At 40.6% G+C, this 17,861-nt stretch overlaps 1 long non-coding RNA gene across 1 annotated transcript; it reads left to right on the plus strand.

The window, feature by feature from the left end:
- Nucleotides 1-378: 378 nt before the first annotated feature.
- LOC129632999 (uncharacterized) lies at nt 379-15,121 on the plus strand. Its single transcript, XR_008704793.1, has 3 exons — nt 379-499; nt 9,051-9,235; nt 14,478-15,121. It is a non-coding gene; the product is annotated as an uncharacterized LOC129632999 (long non-coding RNA).
- The last annotated feature ends 2,740 nt before the right edge of the window (nt 15,122-17,861 follow it).

Genomic DNA, 17,861 nt, shown 5'->3' on the forward strand with positions numbered 1-17,861 from the left:
AGGCAATGGCACCCCACTCCAGTACTCTTGCCTGGAAAATCCCATGGACAGAGGAGCCTGGTAGGCTACAGTCTATGGGGTCGCAAAGAGTCGGACACGACTGAGCGAATTCGCTTTCACTTTCATTAGAGATAATGTTGTGCTAATGGCTGTTAGGCTAAACCAGTCATTCTGTAAAGCCTCTGAAACCATCCTCCCACAGCTCAGCCAAGACTGAATCAGAAGTAACATCTAATTCAGAGAAAATGCAGTGATTTGTGCCTCCATCAATATTTAAACACTTCAGGATATGTCTAAAGAATTCATTACATCCCCGTGCCATTTACTTATTTAGTCTTGACAAAACCTTTCAAATAAAAAACATTTGGGACCTGCCTTGACAATCATTATCATTAAATGACTGCTCCTGCAGGCCCCAGCACTGAGCTTCCCACCTGCGCTTCATCTCAGCCTCTCTCGCAACGGAGAGTCTCAGGAGTTGCAATGGGGTCTTGCCTCTGTGAGTGATTCAGTTCCCAAGTCCCATCCTAAGGGCCTGTTTTCTAGGTCTACTCTTGGTGCCAATTGTCTTGGTTTAGTATCTTAGATCGGGTTTCCTAGGAAACATACTCTGGGGTGGATATTTACATGCAGGAGGTATACCAAGGAGTTCTCTACAGCAACACCTGTAAGGGAGTGATAAAGGCAAGAAGGAGCAGAGGGAGAAGCTAAACTGTGATGCAGTTACAGCAGAGGCTTTGAGTGGGTTCCATGGAAATTTGGAGCTGAGCTGGTCTTTCTATTAGAGATGCCTCAAATTGAGGCAAGGTTACTTTACCTCCAGCTCTACCAGGCATTGGGTTGGGCTGTGGAGAGGGGCTGCCAGCCCGGGGGAAGCAGCTCCTTCTGGCCAGTTGTTGTTGTTGTTTAGACACTCAGTCGTGTCTGACTCTTTGCGACCCCATGGACGGCAGCATGCCAGGCTTCCCTGTCCTTCACCATCTCCCACAGCTTGCTCAAACTCATGTCCATTGAGTCGGTGATGCCATCCAACCATCTCATCTTCTGTCACCCGCTTCTCCTCCTGCCTTCAATCTTTTCCAGCATCAGGGTCTTTTCTAATGAGTGGGCTCTTCGCATCAGGTGGCCAAAGTATTGGAACTTCAGCTTCAGCTTCAGCATCAGCCCTTCCAATGAATATTCAGGGTTGATTTCCTTTAGGCCAGGGCCACACTCCAAAGGTCCTCAGCTGTGAACCGTCACCAAAGGCAAGGTCCAGGTGGTGCACCCTGAGTTTACTACTTTTTAAGAGAAAGCAGAGTTAAGACAAATGCTTGCTGTAGATACTCTATTTGGGAAGTGATCTCAGGGAGCAAGAGGGAGGCACAGGAGAGTGATAAAGAAGGAAGAAAAGCCAGTGCAAAGATGTGCAATGTGGCTGGTGGCTACTTTAAAAGACTGCTGCTCATGCACAAGATCTCAGGAGCCTTAGGAAGTGCAGCCCAGAAGCTTACACCTGGGGCAAAAAGAGAGAAACACTTACCAGTTGGCTCTCCACAGTCAGGGGTGGTGCCACGGGCATTAAACTTCCCTGTGTTTCTAGGTTTCCCACATGTGAGCCCTGAGAGCGCCAAGAGAAGGTGCTGTCGGGTTGTATTTGCATGAAGCTTATAGAAGCAAGGATGGAACCAGCTACCTGGGAGCAGCGTGCAATCAAAGAGTATCTACCACTTCTGAAAATATCTGGCAGAATTTAAAATGTAAACACTCTGTGGTCCATGAATGTCACTTACAGGAGTTTATACTAGAGAAATTTGTGTTTAGAGGTACAAATATCCATGTGAGTTTGATGGGCTTTGGGGCTCGCTGCCCTGGTTGGAGGCCAGGCTCTGCCACTGTAGATGAAGCAACTGTAAATGATGTCTTGTCTCACATAGGGTTATTACTGACCAGGGGTCTTGACCTTCCCCAGACAAAAGAAACTGACTAGAGGCCAAATTCAGGCAAGGCTTTATTGGGCCCATGTGGCAGCAATGGCGAACAATAGCAAATGGCAGGTCTCTTTGCTTGCTCCTTGGGAAGGGAGAGGGGGCGGCAAGCTTGTTCCAGTTTCTTACATGGGGTGAGGGTAGGGGTGTGTCCAGGAGTCGGCCAGAGAGGTGGCTTAGGTGTTTTGTCCACCGGTTACGTGGTGTTGAGTGCAGGGGGCATGCTCCGTACTTTGTTTATGCTCCTGACACCCTCTTTTTATTCCAAGCTCTTCAAAAGCGATAGTTGGGTTTTTTGGTCTCTTTGTATCTTATGGGGCCAAAATTTGACCCCACTTTGCCTGGACACAGTTATTTTCAGTCCCACCTGGTTTCTTTGCATTTTGTTGCTGGAGGAAGGGTGTGTCCAGATGCAAGCATTGCAGCACTGCTGCGAAGGGTCCCAGGTCCCAGGCCTGTGTCAGGCTTTTGCTAAGAGTATGAAATGTGTTAAAATATGCAGTAGGCTTTACAGAGTGCCTTGCATGTGGTAAGGTCTCAATGCATGTCACTTATGATTACTCTTACAAGGATATTTATTATGACTACTATTTGTAGTGATAAAGATGAGAACCTAAATATCTATTAATTAAATACTAGAGGAAGAGATTATAATATGACCACACATTGGAAAGCATCACGTGCAACCTGCGTTGTAAGGTGCAGAAAACAAAGTGGTGAAAAGTGTGCCTCACGTGCTCCCCTTGGTGTAAAATACATGTGTAAGTACATATGCAGTACAGATTTATTAGTGTTTATGGCTAGCTGGTTCCCTTCTGCTTCCTGAGCACACAGAAGATTGTTCGTTACAGTTAAGTGGACCATGTGATTAGCTCTGGTCAGTGTGAGACCAAGGAGGAGAGACAAGCCCCTGTGTAATCTCTCAGGCCTCTCTTCCCTGGAAGCTGCAAGCTGAGATGGCAGAGACACGAGGTGAGACAGTGTAAACATGTAGATTGATGCAGACATGAAACACTTTGCTGTGTCTGGCCATTGAGATGTTGGGTTAAATTTGTTACCACAGCACAACCCAGTCTGTCTTGACTGGTAGAATATGATTCCATGCAGGAGATGAAAAAATTGCAAACACTAGTTGCTCCTGGGGAGGAAAACCTGGGGGGTACTAAAGGTCAGGGGTTTGAGGGAGACTTATTCTGCCCGCCATATCCTTTCATATAACTTGAAATTTTAAATTACAAGTATATAATATTTAAACATCAGTGTAGTTTGGGTCTGACAGAAATCATCAGCTTTCTCTAAAACTTAGGAGAACCTGCAGCCCTCACCCCCCTGAAAAACAGAACAGAAACAAAAGACAGAAACCTTCCACTCTCACCTGCCCGAAGAGACAAAAACAACAGAAATCGTTTAGCCGAATTACACTGTTTTCTCCAAGAATGTTCAGCAGCTTCAATAAAGATGCAGGAAAAGAACCTTTCGGGCAAGGAAGGCAGTGAATGTAGGAGAGAGTGCGGTGTGTGGTAGTAGATGGGGAGAAAGCCGCGGGGTCATTTCACTGGAGGTCTCCAAGGGGCAAAGAGTGTACGTAGTGGTGAGAGAGGAAAGAATGAAGGGGGATAATTTCTGGTAGTCAGGAGTTAGACACTTGAAAAGATTTGCTAGTTAAGATGGAGTCTGGGAACTGGCAGCTGAGACAGGGTAAAGTCAAAAGGTAGCCTGATTTTGATATTTTAATAAGATACTATAAAAATGGTCTTCTTTCATATCTCATGATGTTGATAATATTTTGACTGATTTCAAAATATGCAGCATATTTTATAACACAGAGGGTGATGAGGAAAGAAACCTTTATCATTTTTCCCTCAGTAGTGTTTGCAGAAACATTTCTGATTTTTCTATACATTTTGCCTGCAAAGGATGGCATGACATATTGTGGATCACTAGGGACAAAGCTGGATATTTGCAGGACAGTTATGACAAAAGAGGATGGCAGTTTCAGAATAAGGATGAATAGTGGGGAGGATAAAAGATAATCTTGACAGAAAACTCAGTTAAGAGGGAAATTGCAAAGTGTTTAAAGACCCCAACTCAGGGGATTTCCCTGGCAGTCCAGCGATTAAGACTCCACCCTTCCATTCAGGGGGCAATTCATTCCAATAAGTCATTCTTTGGGCTTACATCTAAAATAATAAGTAATATTTATACACATGATTCCCTTGAGTCATAGAAAAATTTTCTTGATGACTAGAGAGCTATAGCATTTTGTAAAATATATGAAGGATTTTTATTCACAAGAAATAACAGAACTTTTCTCAATAATACTATAGTAAATATTGTGGGAGAGGATTAATTAATCAGAGTAGTTTTTTAGCAAGTACGGCATGACTAGACCACCAGATGGGTGCTGTTTGAAGACCTATGTTGTCCCTGAACCTAAGGTACTTCTGGTTCATTTAGAGAGATGAGTAATAATGGAATATAGCTTACAAGAATGATGGAAGTAAAATGAGGTGGTAATCATGGATGAATCGCAAGGTGAAAAATCAAAGCGGTGTAGAAACTCAGAGAACGATGAGCTCAGTGTAACTGAAATATATAGTGGAGGCTCAATGGGGGTTATTGACAAGTGGATTTGGAATTAGGAGACCTGGGTTAGAATCTGGGGCTGTCATTTGCTAGCTTGTGATCTTGGGCATGTGTGCTTAATTTGCCTCTGCTTCTTAACTTGTCAAGTAAGAGGCACCACTTGCCTTGCCATATTGTGAAAAGTGCATTGTGTTATGAGCAGTGCCTAGCTGCCCTCACATCTGTTTCTTGCCATTTCTGTATCACAGTTGAGTGGGGGTGTCAAATGGCTGCATTTTCCTGAGTACTATGGATTGAATTGTGTCCTGCCAAATTCATGTATTGAAGCTCCTCAACTCCTCAATATGGCTAAATCTGGAGATAGAGTCTTTAGGAGGTAGTTAAGGTTAAATGGGGCTTCCCAGGTGGCTCAGGGGTAAAGAATCCGCCTGCCAATGCAAGAGACACAAGAGATGGGGTTCGTCCCTGGGTTGGGAAGATTCCCTGAGGAGGGCATGGCAACCCACTCCAGTATTCTTGCCTGGAGAGTCCTCATGGACAGAGGAGCCTGGTGGGCTACAGTTCATAGGGTCACAAAGAGCTGGACAAGACTGAGAGACTTAGCACACAGCACACACAAGGTTAAATGAGGTCAAAAGAGTGGGGCCCCAATCCGAGACGACCGTGGCCTTATGAGAAGGGGGAGAGAGTGATCTCTACCTTGTGCTTCCCAAGGCTGTGTGAAAACATAGCAATAAGCCTGCCTTCTACAAGCCAGGGAGAGAATCCTCACCAGAAAATGACCACGCTGGCACCTTGAGTTGGGACTTTCCAGCCTTAAGAACTGTGAGAAAAACACTTCTGTTCTTTAAGTCAGCCAGTCTATGGTATTAATATTTTGTTATGGCAGCTGGAGCTGATTAAAGTAACAGGTTCCCATGTCAGGAGCATCAGGCTGATGGCAGGTACAGGAGGAGACTGAAAAGTGGGATGAAGGGAAAGGCTAGAGTATTTCTCTTCTCTCTGCCTCAGTAGCATCTCCAGCCTCCTTCATGAATTTAGGAGATGCTCCTTAGCTCCCTGCATTTAGGCAGATTGCTACTGCTACTTCTGCTGGGAAAGTATGGCCCTGGGTTCCAGTAATGCCACCTCCTTCTCCTTTTGCTGGCAGCTCTCTGCTGTTACTCATTTCTGAGTTGCCTTAACTGTCTCCTATTTCCCTTTCACCTCTTGCATCACCTGTGTTATCAATTTTCTGTATTAAGGTCCTTCTGTGATTAATATGTAACTATGTCTTCTATTCTCTGGTCGAATTTTGACTAAGACAAAGAGTAAATTTTAAAACGTAATCCTGTGAAGCTATATGCAATGTGCCATACTAGTAATAAGTATACACACACACAGATGTCATACTATACATACCTGTTTTTACCTGTCCTTACAGCTGTGCGACCATGTTCGTGATGTCTTTTTTGATCTAACTCATAATTCCGGAGAACCCAAAGAGGGCCCATCACAGGGCACAAAGCTGATCTAATTATAGTCCCTTTCTCAGAAACTGGAAATAAGAAATACAGAGGGACATTCTAGCTGGTGGTAGTCACTGGAGCTGAGAAGCCAAGTTATGAAGTCATGTCTGATGACCATGTTGTGATAAGTAGAAGCAGCTAGTTAGGAGAAAGAGGGGACCAAGGGGTAAGTCACATGGCTTCTGGGAAGCAGAGAGTGTAGCTTTGGTTCCAGATAACTTTCCATTCCCCAGTTCCAGTTTGAAACAGGCATGGTATAGTCCTACCACATTTTATGAGATTCTTTTTTGTGCTTTCCATAAGTGTATCTGCATTAGGGTTAGCTTACTTGGATATCTGTGTTTTTGAATCCTAATTAGGACTTCCTGCACACACACACACACACACACACACACACACACCTTCAGATTTTGAGCTGTCCTTAAAAATATTTAGCTTGGGATGGGGCAAAGAGACAGTTATATATAATTCTGTTTAGGATGAACAACATGAGGAAAAGTTTGTGGATAAGAGAGATTAGACTCTAGAATAGCTTGTTGACTGCCCTGCTTGCTCTTAACTAACCAAGAATTTAATCAAGATATCTTAAAGGTTTGGGTGAAATTGTTTTAAAACTAACTATAGTTGAAATTTTATCACCTTTATTCTTTATAGTTAGCTAATAAGGTGTCTGTTCCCTGATGCTTGCTTTAAAATAACGTGTTTATCACGCAAAGCATCAGTTATCATTAATTAAAATGCATTAAAAACTAAATTTATAAGCAGCATGCTTCCTTCATGCCCTGAAGGTCATGCCACCAGGTTTCTGCAAAATCAGGTCAGGAAGAGAATGCAGTAAAAAGGGGCTTTCTCTGGAAACTATCCTATTTGTAATTTTATGAAGATAAATTTTTGAAACTCAGTCAGACCACTTAATGGATCTTAATGACCAGACAAAACACAGGTTTTGTGTGTTGGTTTTACCTGTCCTCGGGTATTTTGCAGTCATTCATTCCCTGTCAAGAGCCTCTTGATGCTGAGATGAATATCATGCCTGTGTTGATCAACATTTACATTCTAAAACAGATTAAAATATTTTTTGGTTTCAATGGAAAATACCATAACCAAGAGGGGACTTGGTTGGAAATGTGAAATGAGCTGCCAGAGAAAAGTCCCAGTTACAAAGTTTTAAAAGATATTGGTCAACTTCACCAATATCTGGAATTGTTTCTTTTCAAAAAAAGAATATTTTCTAGACACAATATTTGTGGGTACTATAGTAGGTTTTAGCTGATTATACAAATCCATTTGTTGTCAAAGGGCAACATTTATCTTAATGAACTTTTTGATCATAGTCATGTATTTTTTATTATCTTTATATAATTTGATCTGTCATTAAAGATCACATAGCCCATGTGATAAAACACAAGAGTTTCTCCCCACTCCAAGTATTGGGTGATATTGATACCAATCATTATTTATATGTTACATGTATTTGACTGCTACTGTAAAATGGTCAAATGTTCAGAGTTAAAATAGAGAGTGTTATCTTTTATGTTATCAGAAATAATCAGTAGGATGGGAAAGGGTTGGATTGAAAGTTTGGGGTTAGCAGATGCAAACTGATAAATATAGAATGGATAAACAGCAAGGTCCTACTGTTTTGCACAGGGAATTATATTCCATATCCTGTGACAAACCATAATGGAAAAGCATATGAAAAAAATTTAAACATTTGTATAACTGCTTTTGCTGCACAGCAGAATTTAACACAACATTGTAATTCAACTATACTTCCATTTAAAAGTAAATTAAAGGCGCTTCCCTGATGGCTCAGTGGTAAAGAATCTGCCTTCCAATCCAGGAGACGCAGGTTTGATTTCTGATCAGGGAAGATGCCACATGCCACGGAGCAACTAAGCCCGTGTGCCCCAACTATTGAGCCTGTGCTCCAGAGCCCAGGAGCTACAACTACTGAAGCCTGCCTCCCCGCAAGCCTGTGCTCTGCCAACAAAAGAATAATAATATAATAATGTGTGTTCTGCTGCTACTGCTGCTGCTAAGTCGCGGCAGTCGTGTCCGACTCTGTGCGACCCCACAGACGGCAGCCCACCAGGCTCCCCCGTCCCTGGGATTCTCCAGGCAAGAACACTGGAGTGGGTTGCCATTTCCTTCTCCAATGCATGAAAGTGAAAAGTGAAAGTGAAGTCGCTCAGTCATGTCCGACTCTTAGCAACCCCATGGACTGTAGCCTACCAGGCTCCTCCATCCACGGGATTTTCCAGGCAAGAGTACTGGAGTGGGGTGCCAGTCCTGTCCAACTCCTTGTGACCCCAAGGACTATAGCCCATGAGTCCCCTCTGTTCATGGGATTTTCCAGGCAAGAATATTGGAGTGGGTTGCCATTTCCTTCTCCAGGGGATCTTCCAGACCCACGGATTGAACCCCAGCCTCCTGAATTGGCAGGTGGATTCTTTACTGTAGTGCCTCCTGAGAAGCCCGCAACAAAAGAAGCCACCTCAATAAGAAGTTCACATGTGCCAACTAGAGAAAAGCTCAAACAGCAACAAAGACCCAGCACAGCCAAAAATGAATAAAGTTATAAAAAATAACTAAAAAAAAAAACAATCAGAAGTCATTATTAGAGACAAGACTGATCCTAGTTTTCTAAACCTGTTTGTCTCTTTTACAGAACCATACTTCTATAAAAAGGTCACAGGGCAAATTTTCTGAAACCTAATTTTGATGAATGAATTTATTAATAGTTTACCTTTCTATTGAAGACTTCAGTAATATAATGTAAAATTAGTACCAGAAAATATTTCTTTAAAAGGCAGGTGTCTTGTCCATTTTACAATTGAATGTTTTGAAATAAGACAAAATTATGTTTAAAAGCTGGTCCTCCTGGACTCTTCAACCGTAACAGGTGCTGTACTAATAGTCCTTGTTTTACATTGTGTTGTTGTCAAGATCTGTCTTTTAAGTTCTGCCGCTTTTCTGTTTTTTAAAGTTCCACGTACCCTTATGATACCGATTTTGACATCACCACGAGGTGAACCTACCCCATAAGCCCGGTGGTCCCAGGAGGTGGATGAGACACACGCGGAGCAGAGCTGCCGCAGACAAGCTGCCCTAACAAGCACAGCCTGGACGAGCCAACCACAAGCTCATGGCTACAGATAAGGACCCATCGATGTAAGGCTAATGAAGATTTGTGGTTGTTTCCTAAGTGTCAAGTGTCATTGTTGGAGCCCTAGTCAACTGGTACAACAGTACTGGTAGTTTATTATTGAACTCAGTAGTTCCAATTATAACCTTTTGGTTCCCTGTTTTGTGATTGTGACAAATTTAATAGCTTCCCTAGTGGGTTGATTTATGGTGCTCTAGGAATCATTCTGGAAGCCCAGTCTAGAGTTTGCTGCTCCAGTACTTGAATTCCCTTTCTGCTTGAAGTAACTGTACAATCCCATATCCACTAGGGTGGCTACTATAGAAACACAAAGCAGAAATAACAAGGATGTGGGGATATTGAAACATTCCACATTCTTGTTGGGAATGTAAAATGGTACAGCTTCTATGGAAAATAATATGGTAAGTCCTCAAAAATTAAAAATAGAATTATCATATGATACAGCAATTCCACTTCTGGGTACATACCCAAAAAAATTGAAAGCAGCGACTTGAAGAGAGATTTGTACACCCATGTTTATAGCATTATTCACAATAGGCAAGGGGTGGAAGCAATCCAAGTGCTCATCAACAGACAAGTGGATAAACAAACTGTGGTATATACAAACACCAGAATATTTAAATACTTAATAGAATACTTAAAAAGGAAGGAAATTCTGGCACATGCTACAACATGGATGAACCTTGAGGCTATTACATTCTGTGAAATAAGCCAATCAGAAGAGGACAAATATTATATGATTCAACTTATTTGTGGTACTTAGGGTAATCAAACTCAAAGACATAGAAAATAGAGTGGTGATTTCCAGGTACTGGAGAGAGGGAGTTCCCAGTATTATTGCTTAATAATACAAAGTTTCAGTTTTGCAAAATGAAAAGAGTTCTAGAGACTGATGGTGATAGTGTTTATCTGACAGTGTAAATGGACTTAATGCCACTGAACTGTACATATAAAAATGGTTAAAGACATAGAAAACAAATTTATGGTTACCAAAGGGAAAGGGGGAGGGATAAATTGGGAACTTGGAATTAATAGATATACACTTTATATAAAAAGTATATATGCTGCTGCTGCTAAGTTGTTTCAGTCGTGTCTGACTCTGTGAGACCCCATAGACAGCAGCCCACCAGGCTCTGCTGTCCCTGGGATTCTCCAGGCAAGAACACTGGAGTGGGTTGCCATTTCCTTCTCCATTGTGTGAAAGTGAAAAGTGAAAGTGAAGTTGCTCAGTCATGTCTGACTCTTAGCGACCCCATGGACTGCAGCCTACCAGGCTCCTCCGTCCATGGGATTTTCTAGGCAAGAGTACTAGAGTGGCTTGCCATTGCCTTCTCTGAAAGAGTATATATACTTTATGTAAAATAAATAAACAACATTTACAGCACAAGCAAAATCAACTATACTTTAAAACAATAGTTAAGATGGTAAATTTTATATGTCTCTTACCACAGTGAAAAATAATTTTATAATGAAAAAATTAACTAGAGAGATTTAGTTGTCTATACTAAAACCTGAATGATTCACATCAGGTGAGAGCAGAGACGGACCATACTGATCTTTGAGGATGATTTCCAAACTCGGCCTCTGTATCTGATGTCATGCATGACATTCTGCATGTCCCCACCTGGTAGAGGGAGCCTAATTAAGGTTAAGGGAGAGAACCTCTTTTTTTTTTTCATCATGAAAGGGTGTTTCTTCCTAATCTCAGTGAAGAATGGAAAGTAGAGAATTCAGTCTTATGGTGTCTCATATCTGCTATTGTTTTCTTTCATATGAGTCTCTTTGGTGGCCTGTGTACACTGGTTACTCCATGTATACTCATTAGGATGAGCAACTAATGAGCAACTCATTGGGATGACTGTCCACTCGGATGAGGGTATTACAAATACCACATAAGCAGTCCCAGAAACTCATGGAGCCTTTCTGGTGGAGCTAGGTGTTCCCTTGTGAGGCCACCCATACCTGCCTCGACTCTTCTGAGAAGAGTCAGACCATCTCTCCAGCTTTCCTCCAGATCCCTGGGATCTGGGATTTGAATTTCAGAGACACACCATGACACCTGAAAAATGGACCATGATTCAGTCCCAGTAATTCCCAGCAGAAAACATCAGGAAGTCCTAGTGTGATAAACTGAGCTGGGTGTGGGGTAGGTTGTGGGAGCAAAGAACAAATTGGGGAAAAGCAAAGGGAAAGGGTGGAAGATAGTTGCTAAAAGAGGGAACCTGGGACCTAGCTTTCACTTTTACTGAGTCCTGGTTGCACAATGTGCGATGAGTCAGCCTGGGTTAAAGGCACAGGTGGAGATAAAATGTAAATTACCTTCTTTTTCATACAAAACAATTATCTTATTAAAGTTAAAATTCTGGCCTTGAACATTACTCTTTTTTTACCTTCTGTGTTAAAACCACTAAGAGGAAAAAGTCACTGCAGGTGGAGGTTGGCTTGAGGAGTCACTCTGGGCTCTGCCTCCCTGTCAAATTTTGTTCTTCCTGGTTTCTGTCTTGTTGATTCCATACCCACATTATTGCTGTATAACCAAGAGGATTGACCACTCTGGCCCAAACCTTGAGGAACTCAATCTAGTTGAGGACAGTTATATAAACAGATTCAAATAGCAAGTGCTAAATCAGAGACAGAATTTAAGTGCTAAGAAAACAGAAGATGAAGTAGTAAATTCTAGCTGGGGCCATTAAAGATGCATGAACACAAAAGCTCTGAAAGATGAAGAGAAGATATCCAGGCCTAGAGGTGAGGACATTTCAAGCAGAAGGACCACAGGTCTTCTCTACCTACTTGTGATTCTTGGGACCTTCGTTTTTAGGAAAGTTAACGTGTGGAGCTGGTTATGAACTTGGAGACTCCCCATGTGTTCCTTCACTGCTATTGGGGAATGAGAGTCCATTTGGAAAGTTAGAGTTTGGAGAAATTTTTTGAAATGTTAACTGTCCTTGGTGATGGACAGGGAGGCCTGGCGTGCTGCGATTCACCGGGTCGCAAAGAGTTGGACACGACTGAGCGACTGAACTGAACTGAACTGAACTCTCATTGGAGAAACTGTCTCTGATATGTAGCTTCTAAAAAGGTAGGCATTTGCTTCTTATGAATTGAGAATTTCAATGGATGAGCTATATAATTTGAAAGTAATAGCCGCAAGAAACATTAGTGAGGGTCAAAGCACAAGTCTAAAGTCAACTTGGTGTGTATATTGCTTTTTTTTTTATTTTATTTTATTTTTAAACTTTACATAATTGTATTAGTTTTGCCAAATATCAAAATGAATCGCCACAGGTATACATGTGTTCCCCAACCTGAACCCTCCTCCCTCCTCCCTCCCCATACCATCCCTCTGGGTCGTCCCAGTGCACCAGCCCCAAGCATCCAGTATCGTGCATCGAACCTGGACTGGCAACTCGTTTCATACATGATATTTTACATGTTTCAATGCCATTCTCCCAAATCTTCCCACCCTCTCCCTCTCTCTCAGAGTCCATAAGACTGTTCTATACATCAGTGTCTCTTTTGCTGTCTCATATACAGGGTTATTGTTACCATCTTTCTAAATTCCATATATATGCGTTAGTATACTGCTTTTTGATTAAAGGAACAGAATAGCTAGAGTTCAAATTTCAAAAGCAATTATCAAACAAGTCTGGGCAAGGTGTGAATTCAGGCCCTCATTTTTCATCTAAAAATCCACTTTTTTTTTTTCTTTAATGAAGTCTTTTATCTTTTAAAGTGCCATTATAAAATGAAGATTTTGGAGAGTTTTGAGTAAGGAGTGAGAATGTTACTTTTATTGCAGGGCTAAACAAATATTAAAGACCCTTTTCATTTTCTATTTTTTATAGAAGTTTTTAAAATTTAGGTATGGTTTTCCAGTGACTATGTATGGATGTGAGAGTTGGACTGTGAAGAAAGCTGAGCGAAGAAGAATTGATGCTTTTGAACTGTGGTATTGGAGAAGACTCTTGAGAGTCCCTTGGACTGCAAGGAGATCCAACCAGTTCATCCTAAAGGAGACCAGTCCTGGGTGTTCATTGGTAGGATGGATGCTGAGGCTGAAACTCCAATACTTTGGCCACCTCATGCGAAGAGTTGACTCATCGGAAAGACCCTGATGCTGGGAGGGATTAGGGGCAGGAGGAGAAGGGGACGACAGAGAATGAGATGGCTGGATGGCATCACCGACTCGATGCACATGAGTTTGGGTGACCTCGGGGAGTTGGTGATGGACAGGGAGGCCTGGCGTGCTGCAAAACATGGGGTCACAAAGAGTTGGACACGACTGAGCGACTGAACTGAACTGATGCTTTTCTTTGCAATTATGGAGTTAATACGAAAGTCATTTTCACTTGAATATTTGTATTTGTAAGAGATTTGATATTTGTAGGAGATTAGATACTGTGAAGGAAAATACTATTAATGAATATGTAACCCTCCCCAGTTCTACCATTTATTAGGAGTCTGGATTGGGTTAAATTATGGGTTACCAGAGATGGCAAGGTCCTTTTTGGCCCCAAACATTGCTCTTTTCTCCTTCTTCACCCATCATTCTATTGCCAGTGGTGGGAAATTATTTTATCTCTTGGGAGTTATATTTGAAAAAGTAATATATTATTTAGGGAACAGACTAGGTGGCTGTAAAAAAGGAGACCCCAAAATATAGTAGCTTAAGCAAGATAGACTATGTCGTTCTCCCATGGAAACCTGGAGAGGCATTCTAGTGACAATATGACTGTTCCATGGTGGCAGGAGCCCTATCTTGTTACTCAGACATCATCAGCACTCAGGTTCTACCTGTTGTTTGAAAATGTCATTTCAGCTACAACTAATGCTCAATTCACTGTGAAACTAATGAAGATTTAGCTTCAGGATCTTTCACTTCTGTGTGTTTTCCCCACGTGTTATGTAATGGAGGGGCTGTAGGCTTTTCTTGGCTATGACTATAAGGGTATTTTTGTGCCAGAGACACCTTTGGCCCTTTGGTGAAGTCTAAGGACCACTTCTCAGAGTGTTTTTTAAAAATTTAAAGTAAAATACACAGGATTACAAAGACAATCCATTAAAGTTCAATTGTCAAAATATACTGTTATATAGAAATATATACTTTTTATTATTGCATTTAATAATAAGACCTAGTGATGAAACTAATGACCACAGTAGTTTGGAAGTAGTGATGGACATTAATGATATTTCACATATTTGCATTAATTGAAATGTCATATGAACACATTTCATTTCTATTAGTGACAAAGAAGACTCTTGAGAGTCCCTTGGACTGCAAGAAGATCAAACCAGTCAATCCTGAAGGAAATCAACTCTGAATATTCATCGGAAGGACTGATGCTGAAGCTGAAACTCCAATATTTTGGCACTCCAATACTCCAATACATCTGATGCGAAGAGCTGACTCAGTGGAAAAGACCCTGATGCAGGAAAATATTGAAGACAGGAGGAGAAGGGGATGACAGAGGATGAGATGGTTGGATGGCATCATCAATTCAATTCAATTCAATAAACTCCTGGAGATAGTGAAGGACAGGGAAATCTGTTGTGCCGCCATTCATGGGGTTACAAAGAGTCGGACACGACTGAGCAACTGATCTGATCTGATCTGATCTGAGCGATTGAACAACTACAAGTGACGAAGTTACAGGCAAAGTAAATATAACTATGCTTTATTGTCTACATTTATAGAAGGAGAAACAGTCAAATTTATACTCCTTGCAGTAGTAGATCTAAGTGGTACATTTTCATGAATTCTACACTGGTTTTCTAAACAAGAGAGAACTGTTATCCTTGTATTTGATTATTTTTCATCTCAGTTTCTCTCTGTGTTAATCTCTTCTCATTTTCTTTAATATGTTTTGTGATTATCTCAGGATTTTCTTCTATGTCAATAAATTAGGTTTTGTTTTCAGATTATTTTGTTTCATTATATGTTTTCTAATATCATCTTAGTCCTCAATTTTTCCTTACATCCACAAGCCCACTTTTTTTTAAGTCATTTTGATCTCTTAATTTGCCTTTTGCCTTCAGTTTATATTCTTATTCATGTTTTTCATACAGGTGAGGTAAAGTTCAAGAAATTTCCTCTGTTCCTTTTTTTTTTTTAATCTTATAGGCTCTTTTATTTTATATTTTTAACCCACCTATAACTTCAGTTTTTGTTTTTTTTTTTTACTTTACAATATTATATTGGTTTTGCCATACATTGACATGAATCCTCCATGGGTATACATGTGTTCCCCATCCTGAACCCCGCTCCCACCTCCCTCCCCATCCCATCCCTCTGGGTTATCCCCGTGTACCAGCCCCAAGCATCCTGTATCATGCATTGAACCTGGACTGGTGATTCGTTTCACATATGATAATATACATGTTTCAATGCCATTCTCCCAAATCATCCCACCCTCGCCCTCTCCCACAGAGTCCAAAAGACTGTTCTATACATCTGTGTCTCTTTTGCTGTCTTGCATACAGGGTTATTGTTACCATCTTTCTAAATTCCATATATATAAGTTAGTATACTGTATTGGTGTTTTTCTCTCTGGCTTACTTCACTCTGTATAATAGGCTCCAGTTTCATCCACCTCATTAGAACTGATTCAAATGTATTCTTTTTAATGGCTGAGTAATATTCCATTGTGTATATGTAACCCTCTGTTTCTTGAATTAGTCTTCTAGTTTGAGGTTTTTGTCTGTTTCTTCAATGCTTCCTTCCTCCTCTCTTTCTCTTTTGATTTTCCTTCTTTCCTTCTTGCTTTTAAAAGTTTTTCAGATTAGCTTTCATGGTTGTTATACTATTCTTTTCCATGCTTGGCTCTGTCCAGGAGTACATTCTATTTGCTCCCGTATAATACAAGTGATTTCTTGACTCTCTTTCTGCTCTGACACCATGTTTTCCCTCTAAACTGTAAGGTGGGGCTGGGGGCTTTGTTCTCCATTTACTCTTCTTTAGCTTGAGGAAATATAGCCTGAAGTATGACGTGTGTATGTGTGTGTGAGAGGGGATGGTTTCTTTGTTACCTCCCTCCATCTCAGTGGGTGTGTGTACCATTCCAACAGGAGCATACTATGTATAGCACTGAAGCCTTTGCTATTAACTGGTCCAAGAAAACCAGCTTTGCTATTCATTTTCCTTGATTTATCCTCTTCTTTTCTAGTTTTCATTGCTCCTTACTGAAAAGAAGGATTTAAAAGGAAGAAGAGAAAGACAAGGTTGGTTACACAGTTTACTTTCCTCCGGACTTGAGATTAGTGAGAATTCTCAGAATTCATTACAATATCTGGATGGTGAAGGTGGTGTTAGGAGCTGAAAAAGTTGCTCTTCTGCTCAGCCCCTGAATCTCCTATTTCTTTCTTTGGATGCACATTTTTGAGGTTTGTAGCATTAGTTTAAACATCTTTCCTTGTTTGGTGGTTGCTAGTGAATTTTTTGATCATTTTGTTAGGTAGGATAGAAGTTCTTTGAAGAAGTTTCAGTCTCCCATCATATCCAAGGAGTATGAACCTCACTTTTCTGAACAATAAAATAGATCTAAGTATATCTAAGTCAAAGAGTTGCTGTGATGGTAAGATTGATTGATATTTGTGAAGTGCCTAGCACGGCATCTAATGTGAAGAAGGTAGGTAGTAGTAGACAAAATGCATTTAAGTAAAATAAACTATTTGTCAAATATGCCCCAAAATCTGGGAAAAAATAAAGCAAATAACTATAGTAGTATCTTTATATATATTATAAAATATGAAACATACATATTACAAATCTCCCCCTCAAGATATGTCCATATTTCTAATACTTAAGAATACTACTTTTGGGACTTCCTTGGTGGTCCAGTGGCTAAGACTAAGTGCTCCCAATGAAAGGGGACCAGGTTCGATCCCTGGTCAGGGAATTAGATTTCAAATGCTGCAACTAAAGATCCCACATGCAGAAATGAAGATTGAAGCTGCAACTAAGACTTAATATGGCCAAATAAATAAATATTGTTTTTTTTTTTCATTTCATACATGATATTTTACATGTTTCAATGCCATTCTCCCAAAAGAATACTACTTTTTAATACTACTTTAAAAGTACTTTTGTTACTAGCAAAGAACACATGATCAATTCAAACATCCAAAGTAAGTGTTATGCTTAGGCCGTAAGATTAAGCTCTAATTTTTTCCCTAAATTATGACCTTTTTAAGGTGAGTTGGGAGAGTGAAGAGAAATCACAGTCATCTGGGAAACATGTCAATATATTTGAAACTAGTTCTTGATTATCTCCGTGGGGACTTTCTGCATGTTCGATTATCAGTACCTTCCAGATGATGTCTAGAAAGCAAGAAAAGCTTATGCTTTGATATTATGCAAATTAAGGTTTTGGTTTTTTCTTATTAGTGACGTCTAAGCCAGATGATGATTCCCAAGCAAACTCTCATACTTAGGAGAGTCTATAAACAGACCTTTTCTTTGTACCAACCTCACATTAGAAATCTGCACCATCTCTTCCGTGTACCTTTTGAAAGAATGACACATTTGCCTTAAAGGAGATAGGGAAACTCTTGTAGAACTACTTGGCAAAGGAATACATATATTTGATGAAAATAAAAAATAAAAAAAAGCTACAGAGAGGACAATTTAAA

Source organism: Bubalus kerabau, chromosome 18 (assembly GCF_029407905.1).
Source record: "Bubalus kerabau isolate K-KA32 ecotype Philippines breed swamp buffalo chromosome 18, PCC_UOA_SB_1v2, whole genome shotgun sequence".
Lineage (NCBI taxonomy): Eukaryota > Metazoa > Chordata > Mammalia > Artiodactyla > Bovidae > Bubalus > Bubalus kerabau.